The following is a 6,103-nucleotide window of genomic DNA, read 5'->3' on the forward strand; positions in this document are numbered from 1 at the left end:
ATATACGTATACATAGAAAATCAAAAGCCCACTCACCTGGAGTCTGCGCTACAACTCTCTAGTACAAACATCGAGGCATCACGAACAATTGACGCCTAGAACAATTATCAAACCATATCTCAGAATTCTTGTCAATAAAACACTTAACTTACATATCCTATTCGGGAAGATCCATACGTCGGATTCCCGATCCATAAGTTTCTAAAATCCTCAAATATTATGTACTACAACGTGTCAAAGTTTAGTGACGATTCAACGGTCGGATCGTCAACTGCTATAATAATTAGGTGACGAACCTTTATGAAACTAGGTTCAACTGACGAAAATTCGTTAATCAGACCTCACAAATGGTATCCAGGTATTCAAACTTAACCTAGGAAGGCCATGGGACACCTCGCCCCACGTGCCATCGTAGGTAGCGGTGGCCACCCCGACTCGTCGAAAAAATCAACTATTTCTAAAAATTATCTAACTTCATAGAAATGAAGATCTCATGGAGTAGAGCAACTTTCATACTTGTGACTAAGGCCAATTTGGTCGGGAAAAGCCTTGATTTCATGATAACCCGTCAGAAACCCTTGAAATGGGTGTTCTTGATTTGACTCCAAACAAGCTTTGACACCTCCAAGGTTGATTGGGCTTTGTTTCTAGGTTCATGGAGAGTCTAAGGGTGGAAGTGGTTGACGATATTTGCTTCAGAAATGGCAGATCGCTGCCACATAACCCTCGGCGCACCTAACTCCGTTCTTCACCAAATTAGGTGAAAACACATCGAATATTGAGTTTAAAAGGAAGATGGAGGGTTATGGAGTTGATTATAAGAGGAGTATTGGTGTAATTCGTCGAATTTTGGCCGAAATCATGACGGAAAATGGTGAAGAAAGCTGGGTCTAGCATCAGATCAAGAACCGGGTCGTATGGGATACGAGTTGGCTGCACCTCAACTTTTTCCTTTCCCCTCTTTTCTCTCATCTCTCATTGGTTCACCCTCTCATCTCTCATTTTTTGATTGGGTGACCCGCCCTCCTTTCCTTCCTTTATCTATCATCACCACCGCCCATCTTATCTTCCATTTAATCTGGACCACACATGTGGCTTTCCAGATATTTCCCCAAAAATCGGGAGCTTTCTTGAAACTAATCAATTTACTAAAATGCCCCCAACTTTAAACGTTAATAACTTCTTCGTTATAACTCCAAATTGCGTTCCGTTTACGCACACGCGTCCGTAGCAACGAGTATTATGAGGATAGGCTAAGAAAACAAACCTTACGCAACATGAAAAGATGGTCAACAAAAAATCAACGCTTTGCCTCAAAAGGCATTTTCGTAAACTCACTTATTAAAATTATAAAAATCATAAGTTTTAGGGACGGGCTATTACATCCTTTTTTTTTTTTTAGTTTTCCTCGTAGAAATTCACCCAATCTTGTCCTACATCAGTCAACTTCAGTTGTAAATAACTCACCCTCAAGTTCATCTTGAAAAAGGTTGATATGAATCTTGATGAGTAAGTAAATTGTTTTCCAAAGAACCCAATATTTTTGATAGTTGGTTGGAATCACAAATGAACTAATACCATATAAAAGATTAGAATATGCAACTTGATATTCTAACCTATTCTTGGTTGAATTTCTTGAGCTCAAAATTCACTTGTTTCCCCAATCTTACAATTTAATTCCACACCACCCGTTGGGCCTTTACCATATCAACTTTATCATCTACAAACATGTCAATCATAATATTTTCATATTGAACAATACCTTGATTTTCATAGATGTATTCTTGTGGGATTTTAACTTAATTTCATAATATCTTCTTCAACCTTCATAGGATCAACTTCTTTTTCTTCGTCCAAATTGTCCTATATCAATCACCTCCACTTGAAAGGAACTCCTTGAAGAATAAAATTCTTCTTTTAATTTTTGAAAGATTGGGGTGAATTTTTACGAGGCAAAGTAAAGAAAAAGAATCATTTTAAAGTCCGTTATAAATTGTGGACTTTTCAATTTCCCTTTGATTAATGATGTTTTAGTGTCCTTTAATATCCTAAGGCTTTTGAGTTATCCCAAGGTGTACATTGGATGTTTCAACTTTATTCAATATCTTTCAATCAATGAATTAAATTATTCTTTGAGATTTCTATCAAACCGGTGGACTCTAGAATTTATTCTTCAAGGATTTACACTTGTAATCCTTACTAGCTTTGTGTTGCGTCAATCAATCTTGTCCTACATCAATAAACATAACACATGTAAATTAACATTAGAATCCATAGAGAGGCCACACATAAAACGAGTGCAGAAGATTTAAACTCGAATGAATATGTGATGTGAGGGACACAAAAAAAGCTCAAAATCATTCACAATCAAACACTACCACAAAATTGGCTTAATGTGTCGGAGGGTGGTGGTGGTTTTATATGATTAGTGTTAGATAAAATATTTCCGACAAAATTTAAAATAGTGTCGGAAAACAAAACACTGTTGTCGGATCTAACCAAGGTATTAAATATCGATAATATCGACGAAATATCGTCGATATTATCGTTTTTCAGAGAAACCGATATTTTCACACGTATCCCCTTAATTATCGTCAAAATATCGCGATATTATCGATATTATCAATAGTATCGCGATATATTCGATATTATCGAAACAATCGTCATGGCTCCGTCGTCGGAAAGGCAGCCGAGGCTACGTCGTCGCAGCTGCCCAGATCTCTCTCTGCAATCCAGGCTCAGACCCAAGATTTGCGCCTCCGTCGTCGGAAATGAAAAGTCCAGTGTTCTAAAACTTGCTGCAATTTTTGCAATGGGCTGCAGAAATTCGCAGAGACGAGCTGCAGAATTTCGTACGAGATCGGAAGTTGTAGATCTGTGAAGATGATCTATGAATAACACATCCCGACCCGGAATGTCCACTTGGATTCCAAATCGAGTTGTGCTGGCCGACACCTGAAGGGTGACGAAGCCATAAAGTGTAGTGATGTGGAAGGTAGGGGTAAATTTAAACCTAAAGTGCCTAATCAAGAGAGTGTGCAGGTGAGCGGGTTTGAACCCTATTCACACGTGATGTCAGAGCAGAAGACATTATAGTAAATAGGTTGAGGGTTACACCACTGAAGGTAACCATCTCCTGAGATTTGCCAGAATCCTCGTATACGTGTAAACACCGCTACTAAACCTGGAGGGGCGAAAAACAATTTGAGTTGGTCAGTAAAACAATACTTATATGAAAACCTTTATTTTTGAATATACTAACCCCTCACTGTAAAACAAGTATAGTTTCCTCAAAACATACTACGTAAGTATGTAATCAAATATAACTGCAATATAACTAGAAATATGCCAAGTCATGATATATCAAATGCCAAAGTAATATAATTATGTGATAATCAATTATAAGCAGTTTGCTCATCATCTAAGCTAACACACAAGTTCAAACAGATGGTTTCTGACACGAACAGAACTGGGTGTAATCAATATGCTCTAGTACTACGATCACGTGAAGACTGGTGCAAAAGCACATAACATACAAGTCGGATCGCCTAATGCAATCTACCTGACAAGATTGACACCTAAGCTTGGATCTAAGGTGAGTGAACGGTGCGAATGTGAACATACACGTGAAGGACTGGCCATGGCCCTGGGGCGAGTACTAACACTGGGTGTAGCAAGATGAGCATGTATACAAGTATGAATGTCATGACAATAATATCTCAACCATATAGCAGCATTTATCACATTTCATATCGCAATATCAAATACTTGGCAATATAAGCGTAAAAGTGAAGTAAATACGCATTTATGGAAACTATAATATGTATAGGTATAAAAACAAACTACCCACTCATAGATACTTCACCGCTAACGAGCCACGCAACCTAGCAAAGATGGAAACGCCACTAATAATTGCCCCTAAGCACATAAAGGTACAATTAACAAAACTATACTATAACAATTGAATTTGAAAAAACGGACGTCACAAACGGATTCAGAACGTCGAATTACCCTAAGAAGGGTCCTGCTTAAATTTCCGAAAAGTCAACAGGATGAATATTCCCTGAAAGACGAAATACTCTCTGACGGATGGAAAATTCCCTAATGGAATATTTCATATGGGTTAAGGGTTATTAGGTTGGGTTAGATTAATAGGTTGGACTTAAGGATTCTAGGTCTAAAGGCCTAAACTAAAAGGATTTAAGATTTAAAAATGCATGAGCTTAAAGCCCCAAAAGGAAATGGCCAAAGGCCTTTAATTAACCAAATAATAATAAAATAATAATAAAGGGTTAGGTTGGGCTGCCCAGGGTTTTGGGCTTGGCAGGAACGGCTCGAAGGGCCTGGGTTTGGGTTGCTGCTCGCCGGAGTTAAACGGAAGGGAAGGCCGGATTCGGTCAGAAAACTGAATAACCTTTAAACGTTAATAACTTCCTCGTTACTCAACGAAATTGAGTGAAACAAAAACGAAAGTTGTAGTTCTCGAAAAGACGAAGATAATGGTACCTTACATGACGTCTAACTCTCTGTGGTTTGTCCGGAAAACGCCTCGAAAGCCGTCGGACTCGCCGGAAACTGGGTAAGATTCAAATGAGTATAACTTCTTCAATACTCAACGCAATTGGGTGAAACAAAAAGGAAAGTTATAGTACTCAGTGAGACGAAGAGATTGATACCTTGCATGCAGGCCAACTCGCCATAGTTTGGCCGAAAATTGGCTCGAAAGGCACGGGTCAGACTTGAACTTCTCAAAATCGAGTTGTTTCACGTCAAAGCTTCCTCAAACCTTGACTAGAGACACTAGGGAGCTGCGTAGAGGTTTTCCCAAGTCCTAAAACATTGTGACTCGGTTGAAAACATGTCGAACTCAACTCGTCCGAGTTCGGACCTTCCGAGTTGGCGAGTCAAAACTCATCCATTCTTGGTTTGGTTGGTATGGTTGTGTTCGTGAGGATGAGAGGAGTAAAATGGGATTGGTTTCAAGCTCAATCTATGAGCTTTGATGTTCGTTCATGGCGTTGCAGAGGAAGAGAGAATACGGGAGAGAAAGAGAGAGAAGAGAGAGAGAACCTTTTCTGATAGAGGGGGACAAAAATAAAGAAGAGATGGGATAGGTGAGTGTGAAATAATGAAGAGGGGTGCACAGGATGGGATAAAAAGGAATCCAATTGATAGGTTTTTAGATTTCCTACAGTAAAAGGAAATCGAAATCTATTCGAAGTAGATATTTTTACACTTTAAAATCTACGTCTACTCGTACTAGCGTGTACAATTTAAATGCGATAGCGAGAAATAAAAAGGAAAGCGATAAGAATAAGTCCACGTCTTTTGCCAATAAGGGTATAATCGTCAATACACATACTCGGGGAGAAATTACATAGGAATATTAGAGACGGGTCGTCACAGTGAAGAAGAGGGAATTTTTGCAGAGACAATCTGCAGCTCGTCTGTGAAGATCTGTGAAGTTGTAGAAATTCGCAGAGACGATCTGTGAAGATGAGGGAATTTTTGCAGCTCGTCTATGAACTGTGAAGATGAGGGAAGAGAGTTTGAGAGAGTACGAAGAGAACCATGGGATGTGATTAAAACGGGTGATGTGATTAAAACGGGTGATGTGATGAAAACCACCCAAGGTGGGTTTTTAATTATGAAATTGAAAACCATGGGATGGTTTTAGTGAGGTAACCCAATGTGGTTTTGATTATAAAATTGAAAACCATGAGATGGTTTTAAAAGTGGACGGGTAATGTTAAAGAGGTGAGGGGATGGTTGATGGTTTTAACTTTTTAATAATGAAAACCACCCATTATGTGGGTTTTTTATATCTTTAAAAGTTTGGTATATATATATGTTATATAAATTATAAATTATTTAGATAATATTAGGTTTTTTTTCATAGGCAAGCATATTATATATATACATAAAACATTCACATATGTATATTCTTTTATAAGAAATAACATATTAGTCAAGAATTATTTACATTTGATATAGTAAATTTAATTAATTCATAAAATATATAAGAAATTTCTTATATCCAGCCCATGTGTGTGTTATCTAAGAGAAGAAAAAAAAAATCCAAACCTGCTTTCAAAATATCCAG

General features: G+C 37.9%; 1 long non-coding RNA gene across 1 annotated transcript; it reads right to left on the reverse strand.

Annotated features, from left to right (window-relative positions):
• Window positions 1-2,859: 2,859 nt before the first annotated feature.
• Window positions 2,860-5,120, reverse strand: LOC126598602 (uncharacterized). Its single transcript, XR_007614895.1, has 3 exons — window positions 4,677-5,120; window positions 4,507-4,575; window positions 2,860-3,184 (listed from the first exon to the last, which is right to left on the reverse strand). It is a non-coding gene; the product is annotated as an uncharacterized LOC126598602 (long non-coding RNA).
• Between the last annotated feature and the right edge of the window lie 983 nt (window positions 5,121-6,103).

Source organism: Malus sylvestris, chromosome 14 (genome assembly GCF_916048215.2).
Source record: "Malus sylvestris chromosome 14, drMalSylv7.2, whole genome shotgun sequence".
In the NCBI taxonomy this organism is placed as follows: Eukaryota; Viridiplantae; Streptophyta; class Magnoliopsida; order Rosales; family Rosaceae; genus Malus; species Malus sylvestris.